The following is a 19,511-nucleotide window of genomic DNA, read 5'->3' as shown; positions in this document are numbered from 1 at the left end:
TCCATCTGTCACCGTGTATTCGCCCACCTAATTTTTCCCAATCCTTTTTCTCCTTGCCTAAGGCCTGTGCTTGTAATTTGCACAATAACTGTAAGTCTAATGACTCTGGTGTGACAGTTAACATCACCTGAGTGTCTGGCAGAGGCTGGACTGCTGCAGCTTTTGCAGCCTGATCAGCTAGAGCGTTTCCTCTGACCTCTGCGGTATCCTTTTTAGTGTGCCCTTTGACCTTTATAACTGCTAATTTTTTTTTGGCAATTGAAAGGCAGCAAATAATGCCCTAATACAGTATGCATGTTTTATTGGTTTTCCTGAAGAACCTATAAAATCTCTGCTCTTCCAGATAACTGCATAGTCATGGGCAAAGCAAAAAGTACCAAAGCCAAAGCAGTACCTTGAGTCTGTATAAACGTTAACTGTTTGACCTTCAGCATAAATACAGGCTGCTATCAGTGCCCTAAGTTCTGCCTCCTGAGCTGAACTACCAGATGGCAAGGGTTCCTGTATTAAGATGTCTGTTTCTGTGGTAACTGCAAAACCTGTATGCGGTTCCCCATCCACATAGTACCTGGAGCCATCCACAAATAAATGTAAATTTGCATTTAGTAGAGGATGTTCCTGTATTTCTGGTGTACTTGCGGTTTCAAGATTCATTAACTCTATACAATCATGTTCTTGATTGTGTATAGAAATTGAAAAATTTGATTGGTTTTCTGTGCCTGTCATTTCATCATCACTCGCACCATTCCCCTCTTTTGAAACCAGCGGCAATAATGTAGCTGGGTTCAAAGAAGTACAACGTTTGATAGTGACATTGGATGGTGTAAGAAATGCTACTTTATATTTGGTTAGTTTGGCAGCAGATAAATGTTTAGTCTGCGCTTGGTTAAGAATTTCAGTCACTGAGTGAGGCACCTGTACAGTTAAGGGATGACCCAGAACAATATCAGCAGCCTTGTCTAACAGTAACGCTGCTGCTGCTACTGACTTGACACATGTTGGTGCTGCCCGTATGACTGGGTCTAACTGTACTGAGTAATACGCTAGGGGTTGCTGTTTGTCACAATGTACCTGCGTTAATATTCCTTGCGCATGGCCTGAAATTTCACAACAAAACAAATTGAAAGTGTTAGGCGCCGGGGTCCGCTCGGCCGTGCGGCCCGGCGCCTAGCAACCAGGGACGCCGTGCGCGTTCAGCCGCCGGCTCCCTGGCAACGCTAAGACGCCGGGCGCACGGAGCCGCTCTGACCTTAGCAACGGGGACGCCACGTTCAGCCGCGTTCCCCGTTGCTGGGTCTATTCTCATTACCCTGATTATGTGCTGGCCGTGCAGCATGCAAGCTGCACGGCATTTCTATTTGATTGTCCTGTCTGGATCCTGATTGGAGGGTGCCTGAATAAAGGCACCCTCAGGACTTCTTACAGACGCCGGTGATAGCTTCCTGTTTGCCTGTGTCTGCTGCAGAGAGTTCCCAGTCCCGGTCTTTTCGGTTGTTCCTGTCCTCAGAGATCCTGTACTCGGAAGTTACCATCTGTTCCTGGAGTCTGACCGAGCACCTTTAACATCTGGTGGTGTTCGTGAGTCGCGGCGCAGCCGTGTGTTGCGGCTTGTCCGCTTCTGTTTATTATTTTGTTTAATTGTGTTCTGGAGCTTTGCGGAGGATTCCGCTTCCACAGATCCACTCTGGTGTCCGGCGGTGCCGGATAGGAGTGTCGGATCAGTGGATCCTTGGTTGTCCTTTTTCCTGGCGGCTAGTCCGCACATACCTTTTGATTTAGTTAGTTAGCTTGTAATCCCTGGCCTGGTTGCTTAGTCAGAGGGCCCCTTGTTATCACCCTGTCTCGGACTTCCCCTTGTCTCCCATTAAGACCTGCGGGGGCATCGGGGTTGGGCAGACATAATCCGCCCTTCGAACGCGGCTGCCATGGGCTCAAGCAACCATAGTCTCGCAGGGGATTTCTGATAACACGGGCGAGACAACGGAGTTAGGGCGCCAGGGGTTACTAGGCTATCCAGCTCCCACAACCAGCTTATTTTCCTGTACTCAGATCCCTGCCATAAGATCTCCTCCGGTCTGGAGTACAGGAATCATAACATTATCACCGGCCTACAAAAGAAAAGATTTAACTTACAGTAAATTTTTTCACTTTTTAGTTGGGAGATTTTTGTCGGCCTTATGAATCCCACCGGTGTTGGGCCAAACCCTGGCCAGCTTCTTGTTAGTCAGATTCAGGAACTTACTCAGATGGTTCAGGATCTGTCCCTCCGGGTGAGGTCACAGGAAGATCTGTTACGGACTTCCCCGAGGGTCATCCCTGAACCAAAAATGCATCTGCCTGACCGTTTTTCTGGGGATAGAAAACAGTTTTTTAATTTTAAAGAATCTTGCAAACTGTATTTTCGTTTAAGACCAGTTACCTCAGGTACAGAGGCTCAGCGGGTTGGGATTATTATTTCTCTACTTCAGGGGGATCCTCAGACCTGGGCTTTTGGTTTAAAGACAGACGATCCGGCCTTATCGTCTGTAGACGCCTTTTTAAAATCTTTAGGGCTATTGTATGACGACCCTGATAGAGAGGCGTCCGCAGAAAGTCAGTTGCGTGCTCTTAGACAGGGTAGGAATCCCGCAGAGAATTATTGTACGGAGTTTCGCCGTTGGTCGAACGACTGTGGCTGGAATGACCCAGCCCTGCGCAGTCAGTTTCGCCTCGGCTTATCGGAATCTATAAAAGACAGTCTCCTCCAGTATCCCGCTCCTGAGACCCTCGATAACCTCATGGAGCTATCTATTAAAATAGATCGTCGGCTCAGAGAGCGGAGGGCTGAAAAAGGGGCATCTGTCGGGTCCTCTCCCTGGGTTCCTTCCATTCCTGTAGACATAGAGGAGCCTATGCAGATTGGTCTCTCCAAATTGTCTCCGGAAGAAAGAACCAGGAGGCAAAATTATGGTCTGTGTTTATACTGCGGAGGTAAGGGACATTTTGCCCGTAGTTGTCCAAACAAGTTGGGAAACTTCTTGACCAAGTGAATTGTGAGGGGGTTCACTTTGGTCTGCAGCTCATCTCCTCAAATAATTCACTGTTGGTTCCTGCTAAAGTTTCCTATGGCAGCCTCTGTTCCTCGGTCTCTGCTTTTGTGGACAGTGGAGCTGCAGGAAACTTTATGGATTTAACATGGGCCAAGGCCTTAGGTATTCCTCAGCTAACCTTAGGTAGGTGTATCACCATGCATGGTTTAGATGGGAGTCCTTTATCCAATGGGGTTATTTCTCTATGTACACCTCCTGTTTTGCTCTCGGTGGGAGCTCTGCATTCTGAAAAAATTGAGTTTTTCCTTACCCATTGTCCAGCAGTTCCTGTGGTTCTGGGTCATCCTTGGCTGGCCTTTCATAATCCCGTCATTGATTGGCAGTCTGGGGAGATCCTACAATGGGGTACCATCTGTGATAAAGAATGTATTACGCTTCCTATCCGAGTAGCTGCCGCCAGTTCCGCACATATTCCTGGGGAATACCAGGATTTTGTTGATGTGTTTTCCAAGGGCAATGCGGATATTTTGCCTCCCCATAGGCCTTATGATTGTGCCATTGAGTTAATTCCTGGTGCCACGTTGCCTAAAGGAAGGTTATATGCATTGTCTGGTCCTGAAACTGTGGCCATGAATGAGTATGTGAAAGAAAGCCTTGGGAAAGGGTTTATCAGGCCATCTAAATCCCCTTTAAGTGCAGGTTTCTTCTTCGTAGAGAAGAAGGATGGTTCACTCAGACCCTGCATTGACTTTAGAGCTTTGAATAAAATCTCAGTAAAGAATACTTACCCTCTGCCGCTGATCTCTGTCCTCTTTGATCAGCTACGTTCGGCTGTTATTTTTTCTAAGATTGATCTTAGAGGAGCATATAACCTCATCAGAATCAGGTCAGGGGATGAGTGGAAAACGGCATTTAGTACTCAGTCGGGCCACTATGAGTATCTGGTCATGCCATTCGGCCTATCTAACGCTCCGGCAGTTTTCCAGGATCTCATTAATGATGTGCTCCGTGAGTTTCTGGGAAGATTCGTCGTGGTCTATTTAGACGATATTTTGATATATTCTGACTCCGTGGAACAACATGTTACCCAGGTGCGTCAGGTGCTAAAGAGATTACGTGAAAATCACTTATATGCCAAGCTGGAGAAGTGTGAATTTCATGTCACGGAAGTATCCTTTTTAGGGTACATTATTTCCCCTCGGGGATTCCGAATGGAACCAAAAAAGCTCCAAGCCATCCTTAGTTGGGCGCAACCCACCAATTTAAAAGCAATTCAGCGCTTTTTAGGGTTTGCAAACTACTATAGAAGATTTATTCACTCTTTCTCTGACCTAGTTGCTCCCATTGTGGCACTTACTAAGAAGGGAGCAGATCCTACCAATTGGTCATGTGAAGCGGAGTTATCTTTTCAGGCCTTAAAACAAGCCTTTGTCTCAGCCCCTGTCCTTAGACATCCCAACCCAGAATTACCTTTCATTATTGAGGTGGATGCCTCGGAGGTTGGAGTAGGGGCTATCCTTTCTCAGAAGGATCCAGATTCCCTTGAGTTACATCCTTGTGCCTTTATGTCCAGGAAATTCTCATCTGCAGAATCCAACTACGATGTTGGTAACCGGGAATTGCTGGCTATTAAATGGGCTTTCGAGGAGTGGAGACATTGGCTTGAAGGAGCTACCCACACCATTTCAGTTTTGACTGATCACAAAAATCTTCAATACATTGAATCGGCTAAACGACTGAATGCCCGACAGGCTCGTTGGGCTTTATTTTTTACTCGTTTCAAATTCATTATCACCTTCAGACCAGGTTCCAAGAATACCAAGGCAGATGCCCTGTCACACAGTTTCCTTCCGGTTCAAGACAACAGTCCTGTTACTCCCATACTTCCGCCTTCAGTCATTCAGGCAGGTCTCACACAGGATGTATTTTCCCAATTAAAGCTGCTTCAACATCAAGCTCCGGGAAATACTCCTGCTAGTCGTCTTTTTGTTCCTGAGTTTTTGAGAGCAACTGTTTTGGCGGAATTTCATGATAGCAAAGTTGCAGGGCATCCGGGAATCGCTAAGACTTTGGAATTAGTATCCCGCTCAGTATGGTGGCCTGGTCTTTCCAAAGACATTAAAGAGTTTGTTTTTTCGTGTCAGGTCTGTGCACAGCATAAAGTTCCCCGTTCTTTGCCTATTGGTCAACTTATGCCCTTGAAAGTTCCTCTTAGGCCATGGTCGCATATCTCCATGGATTTTGTGGTGGATCTCCCTCTGTCAGCCGGATGCCGAGTCATATGGGTGGTAGTGGACCGTTTTAGCAAGATGGCCCATTTTATTGCTCTTCCCCGATTGCCATCTGCCCAGGGATTGGCAGTCTTGTTCCTCCGTCATGTTTTCAGACTCCATGGGTTACCCACTGATATTGTTTCTGACAGGGGTCCACAATTCATTGCGCAATTTTGGAAGTCTTTTTGTGCTTCATTAAAGATGAAATTATCATTAACCTCCGGCTATCATCCACAATCCAATGGACAGACTGAGCGAGTTAACCAATCTCTAAAACAATATTTGCGTTTGTACTCGGCCAAACTCCAAAATGACTGGTCTGAGTTTCTTCCATTGGCGGAGTTTGCTTATAATAATGCCTGTCATTCCTCCACCAATGTGTCTCCATTTTTTGCAGTTTTTGGTTTCCACCCCAGAGCTAATTCATTTTTTCAACATTCCTCTGTCTCCTCTCTGGCCCTGACCTCTCATCTTAAACTTATTTGGAAAAAAGTGCACCTGGCTCTCAGAAAAGCAGCTTTCCGGGAAAATTTTTTTTCTGACAGGCTCCGGCGGCCGTGCACTTTTAAAGTAGGAGACAGGGTGTGGTTGTCGACTCGCAACATCAAACTTCGACAAACCTCAGCCAGATTGGGTCCTAGATATATTGGACCATTTCTCATTATCAAAAAAGTCAATCCAGTTGCTTTCCGGTTACGTTTACCAAAAACTTTACGGATCGGAAATACCTTCCATTGCTCATTGCTTAAACCATATGTTTCGTCCAGCAGATTTCCTCGTAAAAAATCTCAGGGGAGATCACCAGTTAATGTACAGGGTCAGCAAGAGTTCTTGGTTGAGAAGGTTCTCGATTCCAAGTTGTCCCGGGGTCGGCTTTATTTTTTGGTGCATTGGAGAGGTTATGGGCCAGAGGAAAGGTCGTGGGTCCTGGATGAAGACCTTCATGCCCCAAAGCTCAAAAGGGCATTTTTTCGTGAATTTCCTCGGAAACCTGGCTTTAGGGGTTCCTTGACCCCTCCTCAAGGGGGGGTACTGTTAGGCGCCGGGGTCCGCTCGGCCGTGCGGCCCGGCGCCTAGCAACCAGGGACGCCGTGCGCGTTCAGCCGCCGGCTCCCTGGCAACGCTAAGACGCCGGGCGCACGGAGCCGCTCTGACCTTAGCAACGGGGACGCCACGTTCAGCCGCGTTCCCCGTTGCTGGGTCTATTCTCATTACCCTGATTATGTGCTGGCCGTGCAGCATGCAAGCTGCACGGCATTTCTATTTGATTGTCCTGTCTGGATCCTGATTGGAGGGTGCCTGAATAAAGGCACCCTCAGGACTTCTTACAGACGCCGGTGATAGCTTCCTGTTTGCCTGTGTCTGCTGCAGAGAGTTCCCAGTCCCGGTCTTTTCGGTTGTTCCTGTCCTCAGAGATCCTGTACTCGGAAGTTACCATCTGTTCCTGGAGTCTGACCGAGCACCTTTAACATCTGGTGGTGTTCGTGAGTCGCGGCGCAGCCGTGTGTTGCGGCTTGTCCGCTTCTGTTTATTATTTTGTTTAATTGTGTTCTGGAGCTTTGCGGAGGATTCCGCTTCCACAGATCCACTCTGGTGTCCGGCGGTGCCGGATAGGAGTGTCGGATCAGTGGATCCTTGGTTGTCCTTTTTCCTGGCGGCTAGTCCGCACATACCTTTTGATTTAGTTAGTTAGCTTGTAATCCCTGGCCTGGTTGTGTCACAACTGAGGGCCTGAGCTGACGGGAGGCAGCCTCAGTTGTAGGGGCTGAGATGTACCGGAACCTGGGAGGTTGTATCAGACCCCTGGACATGTAAGTAACATGAATAATAACTGCCCGAAGGCGTGACCACGACAACTTAGATAAAAGTCAATGATGTTTATTATGACAACTCCGCATCACAGCAGCAATAAAAGAAAACGTAAAAGTCAGCAAAGAATAAATACAGTTCCTGAGTACTACAGCATGGCAGGAGCCACAGGGCACTGGTAGTGTGAGATAGTTCTTATGATCTTCTAGATGGAAAGTCCTTACCAGGCCCGGCTGTAGCAATGGAGATAACCCAGGATTGTACCAGCTGGTGTTCCAGGAAGAGCTGGGTTGCTGAAGGTAAAACAGCTGCTGTGGATACTGGCTGGAACCAGACTGTTGTTAGCACGGAGTGGATACTGGCTGGAACCAGTTAAATAATAAATGAACTTTGGGAGCGATGAAATGTGAACTGAAATGTAGAACTTGAGAGCGGAGAAATAATAATTCCGGTGGAGAGTGGTAAAGTGTAGAAAGGACACCGGCCCTTTAAGGGAAGCTGTACTCTGCTGGAAGCTGAGGCTGGAAGCAGGTAGTGTTGTAGCTGGAAACAGATGAATCCACAATGGATTGGAGAGTCAGGCTACACCGCAGGTGGAATGCTGGTGCGGGTCTCTATGGTGGAAGTCTTGAGACAGGAGCTGGAACCTGGAAGACAATCATAGAAGAGAGACAAACAGGAACTAGGTTTGACAACCAAAGCACTGACGTCTTCCTTGCTCAGGTACAGCTTACTTATACCTGCAGCAAGGAAGGGGTTGGCTAGGCAATTATGCAAATCAACAACACAGACAGCAGATTGGTGGAAATGATCAGATGACAGAATCCAAGATGGCTGCGCCCATGCAGACACTTGGAGGGAAGTTTGGTTTGTAATCCATGTGGTCTGGGAAACAGTAATGGCGGCGCCGGCCACCGGAGACAGGAGACGCCAGGCTGATAGATGCACATTTAACCACGCGGGCACAGCGGAGGCCGCGGCTGATGAAAAGACCACTCTGCATGTGGAAACTCAGGAACAGCGGAATCCGGTCCTGGAACGCTGAGCCCGCCTTAGGAGGCATCTGAAGGGTAAGTAATGGCGTCCAGATACCCGGATCGTGACAGCACCCCCCCCTTTAGGAGTGGCCCCAGGACACTTCTTAGGCTTTAAAGGAAACTTTGCGTGGAAATTTCGGACCAAGGCAGGAGCATGGACGTCAGAGGCATTGGTCCAAGAGCGTTCTTCAGGACCATAGCCCTTCCAGTCAATGAGATACTGAAGTTGACCGTAACGGTGACGTGAGTCCAGGATCTTGGCCACTTCATACTCAACGCCTCGTTGAGTTTGGACTTTCGGAGTTGGTGGAAGTGAGGAATGAAACCGATTCAAGATTAGCGGTTTCAACAGGGAAACATGGAATGTCCTGGGTATTTTTAAGAAGGGAGGTAACTGGAGTCTGTAAGCAACAGGATTGATGACTTGATCAATTTTAAAAGGTCCGATGTAGCGAGGTGCAAACTTCATACTGGGAACTCTTAACCTCAAATTCTTCGTGGATAACCATACCCGATTACCCACCTTGAGAGCAGGAACTGCTCGACGCTTCTTATCCGCAAACTTCTTGTACCTGAACGATGCCTTGAGCAGAGCTGATCGTACGCTCTTCCAGATATTGGCAAACTGATGCAAGGTGATATCCACTGCGGGAACAGAAGTTGCTGGAAGCGGTTGGAACTCAGGGACTTTAGGGTGGAATCCAAAGTTGGTGAAGAATGGTGTTGAGGAAGATGAAGAATGATACTGGTTGTTATGACAGAACTCGGCCCAGGGAAGTAATTGAACCCAGTCATCTTGAGAGGAGGACACATAGATGCGGAGGAAGGCCTCCAAGTCCTGATTCACCCTCTCAGTTTGACCATTGGTCTGAGGATGGTAAGCCGTGGAAAACTTTAACTTGACTTGGAGGACTTGACATAAACTTCGCCAGAATTTGGCTGTGAATTGAACTCCTCGATCTGAGATAATTTCTTCTGGAAGACCGTGGAGTCGGAAGATCTCTTGTATGAATACTTGAGCCAACTTGGAAGCTGACGGAAGACCGGTGAGAGGAATGAAGTGTGCCATCTTGGTGAACCGGTCAACTACCACCCAGATGGTATTGAACTTGTTGCACATGGGCAAATCTGTAATAAAATCCATCGACAAATGGGTCCATGGTCGACGGGGAACAGATAGTGGAACCAGTTGCCCCGCAGGCGACTGGCGGGATACTTTATGTTGAGCACACTTTGGGCAAGATGCAATAAACTCCAAAACGTCCTTTTTCAGAGTTGGCCACCAATAGGACCTAGAGATAAACTCCAGGGTTTTTTGGATACCTGTATGTCCGGCAAAACGGGAAGCATGGGCCCAATGCATGAGCTTCTTCCTTAGTGTCGGCTTCACAAAACTTTTCCCTGATGGGGGCGTAGAGTCCATCCCTACCGTGGAGAATGCCAACGGATTTATAATAGGATGCTTGTCTGAAGACTCTGACTCATTTTCTTGCTCCCATGAGCGGGAAAGGGCATCGGCCTTGCGATTCTGAGAGCCCGGACAGAACTGGAGTTTAAAGTCGAACCTGGAAAAGAAAAGTGCCCATCTGGCCTGACGAGGGTTGAGACATTGTGCGCCTTTTAGATATAGAAGGTTCTTGTGGTCTGTAAGGATGGTGATTGAATGAGAAGCTCCCTCCAACAGATATCTCCACTCCTCTAGAGCGAGCTTGATGGCTAGCAACTCCTGGTCGCCAATGGCATAGTTGCGCTCCGCTGGGGAGAACTTCCGTGAGAAGAAACTGCAAGGATGTAAATGACCATCTTTAGCCCTCTGAGATAACACCGCTCCTACTCCAACGGAGGAGGCATCCACCTCTAAGATGAAAGGAGAGTCGATGTCAGGCTGTTTCAGGACAGGTGCAGAGATGAACCTCTGTTTTAAAAGATGAAAAGCTTGCATGGCTTCTTCAGACCACCTGGACGGGTTAGCACCCTTCTTGGTGAAAGCAGTAATAGGCGCCACAATGGTGGAAAAGTCTCGTATAAACTTTCGGTAATAATTGGCGAACCCTAAGAACCTCTGGACCCCTTTGAGGGTTAAGGGTACCGGCCAATTCTGGATTGCTTGTAGTTTCTCAGGATCCATCTCTAGTCCGGAACCGGACACAATGTACCCTAGAAACGGAATGGACTTGACTTCAAAGACGCATTTCTCTAATTTGCAGTAGAGATGATTGACACGGAGACGGGACAGAACCTCCTTTACCCAGAAACGATGTTCCTCTAAATCGTTGGCAAAAATGAGGATATCATCTAGATAGACCACGACATGACGGTATAGAATGTCTCTGAAGATCTCATTGACGAAATGCTGGAAGACAGCTGGAGCATTGCTCAATCCGAAGGGCATGACGAGGTACTCATAATGTCCGTCACGGGTGTTAAATGCGGTCTTCCACTCGTCACCCTCACGGATCCGGATGAGATTGTATGCACCTCTCAGGTCCAGCTTTGTAAAGATGGTAGCTCCGCTAACTCTGTCAAAGAGCTCAGTAATCAGGGGTAAAGGATAGCGGTTCTTGATGGTAATGTCGTTCAAACCTCTGTAGTCGATGCACGGCCGCAGACCACCATCTTTCTTCTTTACAAAAAAGAAGCCGGCGCCGGCTGGAGAAGAAGAAGGTCGAATGAACCCCTTTGCTAGGTTCTCTTTAATGTATTCCTCCATAGAATGTGTCTCGGGGAGAGACAACGGATAAGTTCGGCCTCGAGGTGGAACCTTCCCTGGAACGAGATCAATCGGGCAGTCCCATTCTCTATGAGGAGGAAGGATATCAGCAGAAGCTTTACTGAACACATCCGTGAAATCTTGATATGGAGGAGGTGGAACATCAGACGACCTGGGGGAGGAAGAACAGACAGGCAACACTTTAAACAAACATGTCTTAGTACAGGAGGAACCCCATGCCAGGATTTGCGTAGTCGTCCAATCAATTGTAGGATTGTGAAGACGGAGCCATGGAAGGCCCAGGACCACAGGATGTGTGGCTCTTGGAATCACTAAAAATGAAATAAGTTCGGAATGAAGAACTCCCACTCTCAGACGAACTGGTAGAGTCCTTAGAGAAATAACTGTATCAAAAATTTTACTGCCATCCACAGCAGTTAAGGAAAAGGACGAAGGAAGTCTCTCGGTGGGTAGGGACCACCGTTTAACATAGGCTTCAGTAATAAAGTTCCCAGCTGCTCCGGAATCCAGGAGGGCAATGACGTTCTGATAACGTTGAGCAACTTGAAGCGAGACTGGGAGGTTACAATCTTGAGGAAATGGAGAGGAGATCATTACTCCTAGCCGGCCCTCTCCTTGGCGAGCTAGGATTTGGAGTTTCCCGGACGTTTGGGACAGGCATTAATGGTGTGAGACGGAGCTGCACAATACAGACAGAGAAACTCGGAGAGACGTCTTCGGCGCTCAGCAGGAGTTAAACGGGAACGGCCAATTTGCATGGGTTCATCTGTAGTTGGTGACAGTTGGCGAGGAGGAGGAGTAGAAGATTTTGGAGCAGATGATCTTCCACGCTCAGTTGCTCTCTCTCTGAAACGTAAGTCAACTTTCGTACAAAGTGAGATTAGCTCATCTAACTTGGAGGGTAAGTCTCTGGTAGCTAACTCATCTTTAATACGCTCGGATAAACCATGCCAGAATGCAGCATACAGGGCCTCGTCGTTCCATGCCAGTTCGGATGCCAGGATCTGGAACTGTATAAGATATTGTCCTACAGTACGTGATTCCTGGCGTAAACGGAGAATCTCAGACGAAGCTGAAGTTACCCGGCCTGGCTCGTCGAAGATGCGCCTGAATGTTGACACAAATGCAGTGTAAGAAGATAGCAGGGTGTCGGACCTCTCCCATAACGGTGATGCCCAATCAAGGGCTGAGCCACTGAGAAGAGAAATAATGTAGGCAATTTTTGTACGGTCACTGGGAAAATTGCCAGGTTGTAGCTCAAACTGAATCTCACACTGGTTGAGAAATCCCCTGCAGAATCTTGGAGATCCGTCAAATTTTGCTGGCGTTGGAAGATGAAGACGTGGAGCAGAAATGGGTAAAGTGGGTGGGGTTATAGCTGGAGTCACTGTGGTTGACGCACCAGACGCGCCTGATCCACGGAGAGTTGTCTGAATCCCATCCAGCCGAGTAGAGAGATCCTGGAGACAGTGGATGATGTGGCCCTGTGCAGCCTCCTGATGTTCTAGTCGGGCTGCCAGTTCTTGCATCGGCCTGGCCGCTTGATCCTGGTCTCCGGCTGGATTCATTAGGTCAGTGCTTACTGTCACAACTGAGGGCCTGAGCTGACGGGAGGCAGCCTCAGTTGTAGGGGCTGAGATGTACCGGAACCTGGGAGGTTGTATCAGACCCCTGGACATGTAAGTAACATGAATAATAACTGCCCGAAGGCGTGACCACGACAACTTAGATAAAAGTCAATGATGTTTATTATGACAACTCCGCATCACAGCAGCAATAAAAGAAAACGTAAAAGTCAGCAAAGAATAAATACAGTTCCTGAGTACTACAGCATGGCAGGAGCCACAGGGCACTGGTAGTGTGAGATAGTTCTTATGATCTTCTAGATGGAAAGTCCTTACCAGGCCCGGCTGTAGCAATGGAGATAACCCAGGATTGTACCAGCTGGTGTTCCAGGAAGAGCTGGGTTGCTGAAGGTAAAACAGCTGCTGTGGATACTGGCTGGAACCAGACTGTTGTTAGCACGGAGTGGATACTGGCTGGAACCAGTTAAATAATAAATGAACTTTGGGAGCGATGAAATGTGAACTGAAATGTAGAACTTGAGAGCGGAGAAATAATAATTCCGGTGGAGAGTGGTAAAGTGTAGAAAGGACACCGGCCCTTTAAGGGAAGCTGTACTCTGCTGGAAGCTGAGGCTGGAAGCAGGTAGTGTTGTAGCTGGAAACAGATGAATCCACAATGGATTGGAGAGTCAGGCTACACCGCAGGTGGAATGCTGGTGCGGGTCTCTATGGTGGAAGTCTTGAGACAGGAGCTGGAACCTGGAAGACAATCATAGAAGAGAGACAAACAGGAACTAGGTTTGACAACCAAAGCACTGACGTCTTCCTTGCTCAGGTACAGCTTACTTATACCTGCAGCAAGGAAGGGGTTGGCTAGGCAATTATGCAAATCAACAACACAGACAGCAGATTGGTGGAAATGATCAGATGACAGAATCCAAGATGGCTGCGCCCATGCAGACACTTGGAGGGAAGTTTGGTTTGTAATCCATGTGGTCTGGGAAACAGTAATGGCGGCGCCGGCCACCGGAGACAGGAGACGCCAGGCTGATAGATGCACATTTAACCACGCGGGCACAGCGGAGGCCGCGGCTGATGAAAAGACCACTCTGCATGTGGAAACTCAGGAACAGCGGAATCCGGTCCTGGAACGCTGAGCCCGCCTTAGGAGGCATCTGAAGGGTAAGTAATGGCGTCCAGATACCCGGATCGTGACAGGTTGCTTAGTCAGAGGGCCCCTTGTTATCACCCTTTCTCGGACTTCCCCTTGTCTCCCATTAAGACCTGCGGGGGCATCGGGGTTGGGCAGACATAATCCGCCCTTCGAACGCGGCTGCCATGGGCTCAAGCAACCATAGTCTCGCAGGGGATTTCTGATAACACGGGCGAGACAACGGAGTTAGGGCGCCAGGGGTTACTAGGCTATCCAGCTCCCACAACCAGCTTATTTTCCTGTACTCAGATCCCTGCCATAAGATCTCCTCCGGTCTGGAGTACAGGAATCATAACAGAAAGGCCTTGCATAATCAGGAAGTCCTAATGCTGGTGCTGATATTATGTCTGTTTTTAACTGACAAAAAGCATCTAGCTGTTCTTGTGTAATGAGTAAAGCACCTTGTGCATTTTGTCCCTTTAGGACATCTTATAACACTTGTAGTTTCGGTGATGCATCTACAATCCACTCTGCAATAAGTGATTAGTTCTAAAAGGATATGAGTTGTTTACATGTTTGAGGAGGTTTAACTTCTGAAATAATTTTCCTCCTTTTTGTAGTGATATGCTTACTATAAGCAGAAATGCAGTGTCCTAGAAATTGTACTTTGTTTTGTGCATATTATAACTTATTTCTATGTACCCTACATTTCTTTTTTATATATGAATAGCAATAAGGCTTGACATTTGGGTTCTATTTAAAAATACCTTACACTTGTTGTTCTTTTGATGGTATCATATAAAACTTAGTTTTCTGTGATGCCCTTGGAATGTATTTTGTACAATAGGTGATTAATTTTAGAAATGACTTAAGCTGTTGTAAGGTGCGCCAGAGAGATATTTCTAAAATAAACCTCCCTCCTTTACTGTTATATGCCAAGCATCAACAGTGATGCAATGTTAATGTATGTTCACCTAACATCTTTCAGAGGTATTATTTATGCATTGTTACAGTTTACAGTTACAATCTTGATTTTATACCATGTAAATGTAATTGTATCATGAGGGCAGACTTCTATCTTAGGGGTATGGACTATGACTACAGTTCTGCCCACTTCTCATACCTAGTTTACCTCATCACTTGGCCCCACCCCTTGTAATAGTTAGCCAAACACTTCCTGATTCTCTGACATTTTATCACACACTGTAACTGGAACAGTAACGAACTGTACATGAAAGAAAATATTTTCTTACATTTGTAACATGTTCCTAATTATTTACCTATGAACTGTTACTGTTTTAGACACAGAGATATTAATTTTACTGTGGAGATTTTTTTAATGCAAATACATGTCATATTTGTAGTCTTTTGACAGCCCTTTGCTATTGGCTGGGGCAATATTTATTTGGCCACAACACATTTTATTATACTTATCCAAAACTTTATATTAAGAGAATACTATTTTACACACACAAATAAAACACTGAGAGTGAGCCAGCACTCTCCCAGCTCTGAACAGGGGTTAGCTGGAGTTTAATGATAAACCATTAGAACTTACATAATACATTATATCACACACTTTTATTGAAGTCTACAAGTCATTTGTAGCCACTGATTCAATACATATTTACCAATGTAATTTACAGACTATGGGGGTCATTCCGAGTTGTTCGCTCGTTATTTTTTTCTCGCAACGGAGCGATTAGTCGCTAATGCGCATGCGCAATGTCCGCAGTGCGACTGCGCCAAGTAAATTTGCTATGCAGTTAGGTATTTTACTCACGGCATTACAAGGTTTTTTCTTCGTTCTGGTGATCGTAATGTGATTGACAGGAAGTGGGTGTTTCTGGGCGGAAACTGGCCGTTTTATGGGTGTGTGCGAAAAAACGCTACCGTTTCTGGGAAAAACGCGGGAGTGGCTGGAGAAACGGAGGGGTGTCTAGGCGAACGCTGGGTGTGTTTGTGACGTCAAACCAGGAACGAAACTGACTGAACTGATCGCAGATGCCGAGTAAGTCTGGAGTTACTCAGAAACTGCTAAGAAGTGTCTATTCGCAATTCTGCTAATCTTTCGTTCGCAATTTTGATAAGCTAAGATTCACTCCAAGTAGGCGGCGGCTTAGCGTGTGCAAAGCTGCTAAAAGCAGCTTGCGAGCGAGCAACTCGGAATGACCCCCTATATATTTTGCTATTCTGTGGCACAAAATGACAGAAAAGTGCAAACACACTGATTACAATTTATGAATAATCTTTTTACACAATTTGATAAGCATGCAGTTTCAGAGACAAAAGCAGCCTGAAACTGAGACTTTTGGACCCCAGTTTTACCTAATGACGGACCAGACCAGCCCACATGGGAAGGCAAAAAGGAGTAAAGAATAGATTACTCCACCAGCTGGATTTATGTTTGCATTTCCATGCCACCTGAGTCCAATTGTCCATCACTAAGCAGGATCCAGAAAACTCATAACCCTTTTTGGATTCTATTTCTAGGTTTAAATTATTTTTAATTTTCTTACATGTCTAATGAACTCCATAAATTGTTGTTTAACATCAGGGAGTTCTGTAACTGTTGTTATGTTAACAGTTCTGAATTTGTTTATGGCTTGTACCATGTTGTGGTTCTGCGCCGCTCTGCCTGCACTGCGTTACCATCCACAGCTGCTACAGCAGGTGTGATTGAATCTTGTGTACATACCGGATACAATCCATAGGGGACTGGTCCCTCGGGTACAGTATATGCTGGAGGTGCAGATGCCAGACTAGAGACCACACATCCAGTTTGTTTAGGATGCACTCCTGGTCTTTTGACATTACATGCTGTGCACTCTTTAGTTTGCCAATGTATAAGTTTAGGGCATACACATTTTCAGATATAATTAGGTCTTTTATTGTTTTAACACTGGCAACCATTTACTGATTAACCTTTTTTTTTTTTAAATTCAATAGTTTTTATTTGAGTTTTCAAAATTTACATCAACACTTCACACAAAAAACAAACATAAAACTACATACATACACGGAATGTATAGAAACAGCTGTACATGGATAAGGCACATAGTATATCCTGCGGAGATAATGTCTCGTAAGTCACACAATCACATAGTAACAGCGTCTGAGAGTAACACACCTCAAACATATCCCTTCCAATATAGGCATAAGCATAGCAGAGCAAGCACAGTACATCTCAATACAACCCAACAAGGCCGGCCGCGAGGGTGTCCACCCCCAAAAGACCCAGAGTGAAATAAGGTGAGAGATGCAACTCAGGACTCCACCTTCCTCGCCAGGAACACAAATTTTTCGTGTGCAACAGTTTCGTTGACCAGGGATATCCAAGCCTTAATTGACGGGGCCTCGCCCGCCAGCCACAGCCGGGCTTTACAGACCCTAGCTAGGGCACATAGATTAGTAACATATCGCCTGCAAGGTGGATCTAAGGCCTCCTCGTCCACAATCAGCAGTGTACACAGTGCAGGCGTACATATGGAAGAGGGAACACCCGTATCACACATGGTGCGTATAACAGCCGTCCAGAACCGAGACACGCCATGGCATAACCAAATTAGATGCCAGAAGTCGGCATCCGCGGCTCCACACTTGGGGCATCGCGAGCTATGAGACCCCCCAATATGTGCTAACCTCACCAGGGGTCATATACACTTTATGCAGAATGTATAAATAAGAATTTACTCACCGGTAATTCTATTTCTCGTAGTCCGTAGTGGATGCTGGGGACTCCGTAAGGACCATGGGGAATAGACGGCTCCGCAGGAGTCTGGGCACATCTAAAGAAAGATTTAGGTCTATCTGGTGTGCACTGGCTCCTCCCCCTATGACCCTCCTCCAAGCCTCAGTTAGGACACTGTGCCCGGAAGAGCTGACACAATAAGGAAGGATTTTGAATCCCGGGTAAGACTCATACCAGCCACACCAATCACACCGTATAACTCGTGATAGGAACCCCGGTTAACAGTATGATAACAACGGAGCCTCTGAACAGATGGCTCGCAATAACAACCCGATTTGTGTAACAATAACTATTTACAAGTATTGCAGACAATCCGCACTTGGGAGGGCGCCCAGCATCCACTACGGACTACGAGAAATAGAATTACCGGTGAGTAAATTCTTATTTTCTCTGACATCCTAGTGGATGCTGGGGACTCCGTAAGGACCATGGGGATTATACCAAAGCTCCCAAACGGGCGGGAGAGTGCGGACGACTCTGCAACACCGAATGAGAGAACTCCAGGTCCTCCTCAGCCAGGGTATCAAATTTGTAGAATTTTGCAAACGTGTTTGCCCCTGACCAAGTAGCAGCTCGGCAAAGTTGTAAAGCCGAGACCCCTCGGGCAGCCGCCCAAGATGAGCCCACCTTCCTTGTGGAATGGGCTTTTACAGATTTAGGCTGCGGTAGTCCCACCGCAGAATGCGCCAGCTGAATAGTGCTACAAATCCAGCGCGCGATAGTCTGCTTAGAAGCAGGAGCACCCAGTTTGTTGGGTGCATACAGGATAAACAGCGAGTCAGTTTTCCTGACTCCAGCCGTCCTGGAAACATAAATTTTCAGGGCCCTGACTACATCCAGTAACTTGGAATCCTCCAAGTTCCTAGTAGCCGCAGGCACCACAATAGGCTGGTTCAAGTGAAAACGCTGATACCACCTTCGGGAGAAACTGAAGACGAGTCCTCAACTCTGCCCTATCCATATGGAAAATCAGATAAGGGCTTTTATAGGACAAAGCCGCCAATTCTGACACACGCCTGGCCGAAGCCAGAGCAAACAGCAGGACCACTTTCCACGTGAGATATTTCAAATCCACAGTCTTAAGTGGTTCAAACCAATGTGATTTCAGGAACTCCAAAACCACATTGAGATCCCAAAGTGCCACTGGGGGCACAAAAGGAGGCTGAATACGCAGAACTCCTTTGACAAAAGTCTGAACTTCAGGCAGTGAAGCCAGTTCTTTCTGGAAGAAAATCGACAGGGCCGAAATCTGGACCTTAATGGACCCCAATTTGAGGCCCCAACGTCACCCCTGCTTGCAGGAAATGCAGGAATCGACCCAGTTGAAATTCCTCCGTTGGGGCCTTCCTGGCCTCACACCAAGCAACATATTTCCGCCAAATGCGGTGATAATGTTTTGCAGTGACATCCTTCCTGGCTTTGATCAGGGTAGGGATGACTTCCTCCGGAATGCCCTTTTCTCAGTACCTTGGGAATGAGAGGCAGAGGAGGAAACACATAAACCGACTGGTACACCCACGGTGTTACTAGAGCGTCCACAGCGATCGCCTGAGGGTCCCTTGACCTGGCGCAATATCTTTTTAGCTTTTTGTTGAGGCGGGACGCCATCATGTCCACCTGTGGTCTTTCCCACCGGTTTACCAGCATTTGGAAGACTTCTGGATGAAGTCCCCATTCTCCCAGGTGGAGGTCGTGCCTGCTGAGGAAGTCTGCTTCCCAGTTGTCCACTCCCGGAATGAACACTGCTGTCAGTGCTAACACATGATTTTCCGCCCATCGGAGAATCCTTGTGGCTTCTGCCATTGCCCTCCTGCTTCTTGTGCCGCCCTGTCTGTTTACATGGGCGACCGCCGTGATGTTGTCTGATTGGATCAGTACCGGCTGGTTCTGAAGCAGGGGCCTTGCTTGGCTTAGGGCATTGTAAATGGCCCTTAGCTCTAGAATATTTATGTGAAGCGAAATCTCCTGATCTGACCACAGTCCTTGGAAATTTCTTCCCTGTGTGACTGCGCCCCAGCCCCGAAGGCTGGCATCCGTGGTCACCAGGACCCAGTCCTGTATTCCGAATCTGCGGCCCTCTAGTAGATGAGCCCTCTGCAGCCACCACAGCAGCGACACCCTGGTCCTTGCCGACAGGGTTATCCGCTGTTGCATCTGGAGATG

The sequence above is a fragment of the Pseudophryne corroboree genome, chromosome 11 (assembly GCF_028390025.1).
Source record: "Pseudophryne corroboree isolate aPseCor3 chromosome 11, aPseCor3.hap2, whole genome shotgun sequence".
NCBI lineage: Eukaryota > Metazoa > Chordata > Amphibia > Anura > Myobatrachidae > Pseudophryne > Pseudophryne corroboree.
The sequence above is the reverse complement of the archived record's forward strand: the minus strand, read 5'-3'. Positions refer to the sequence as shown.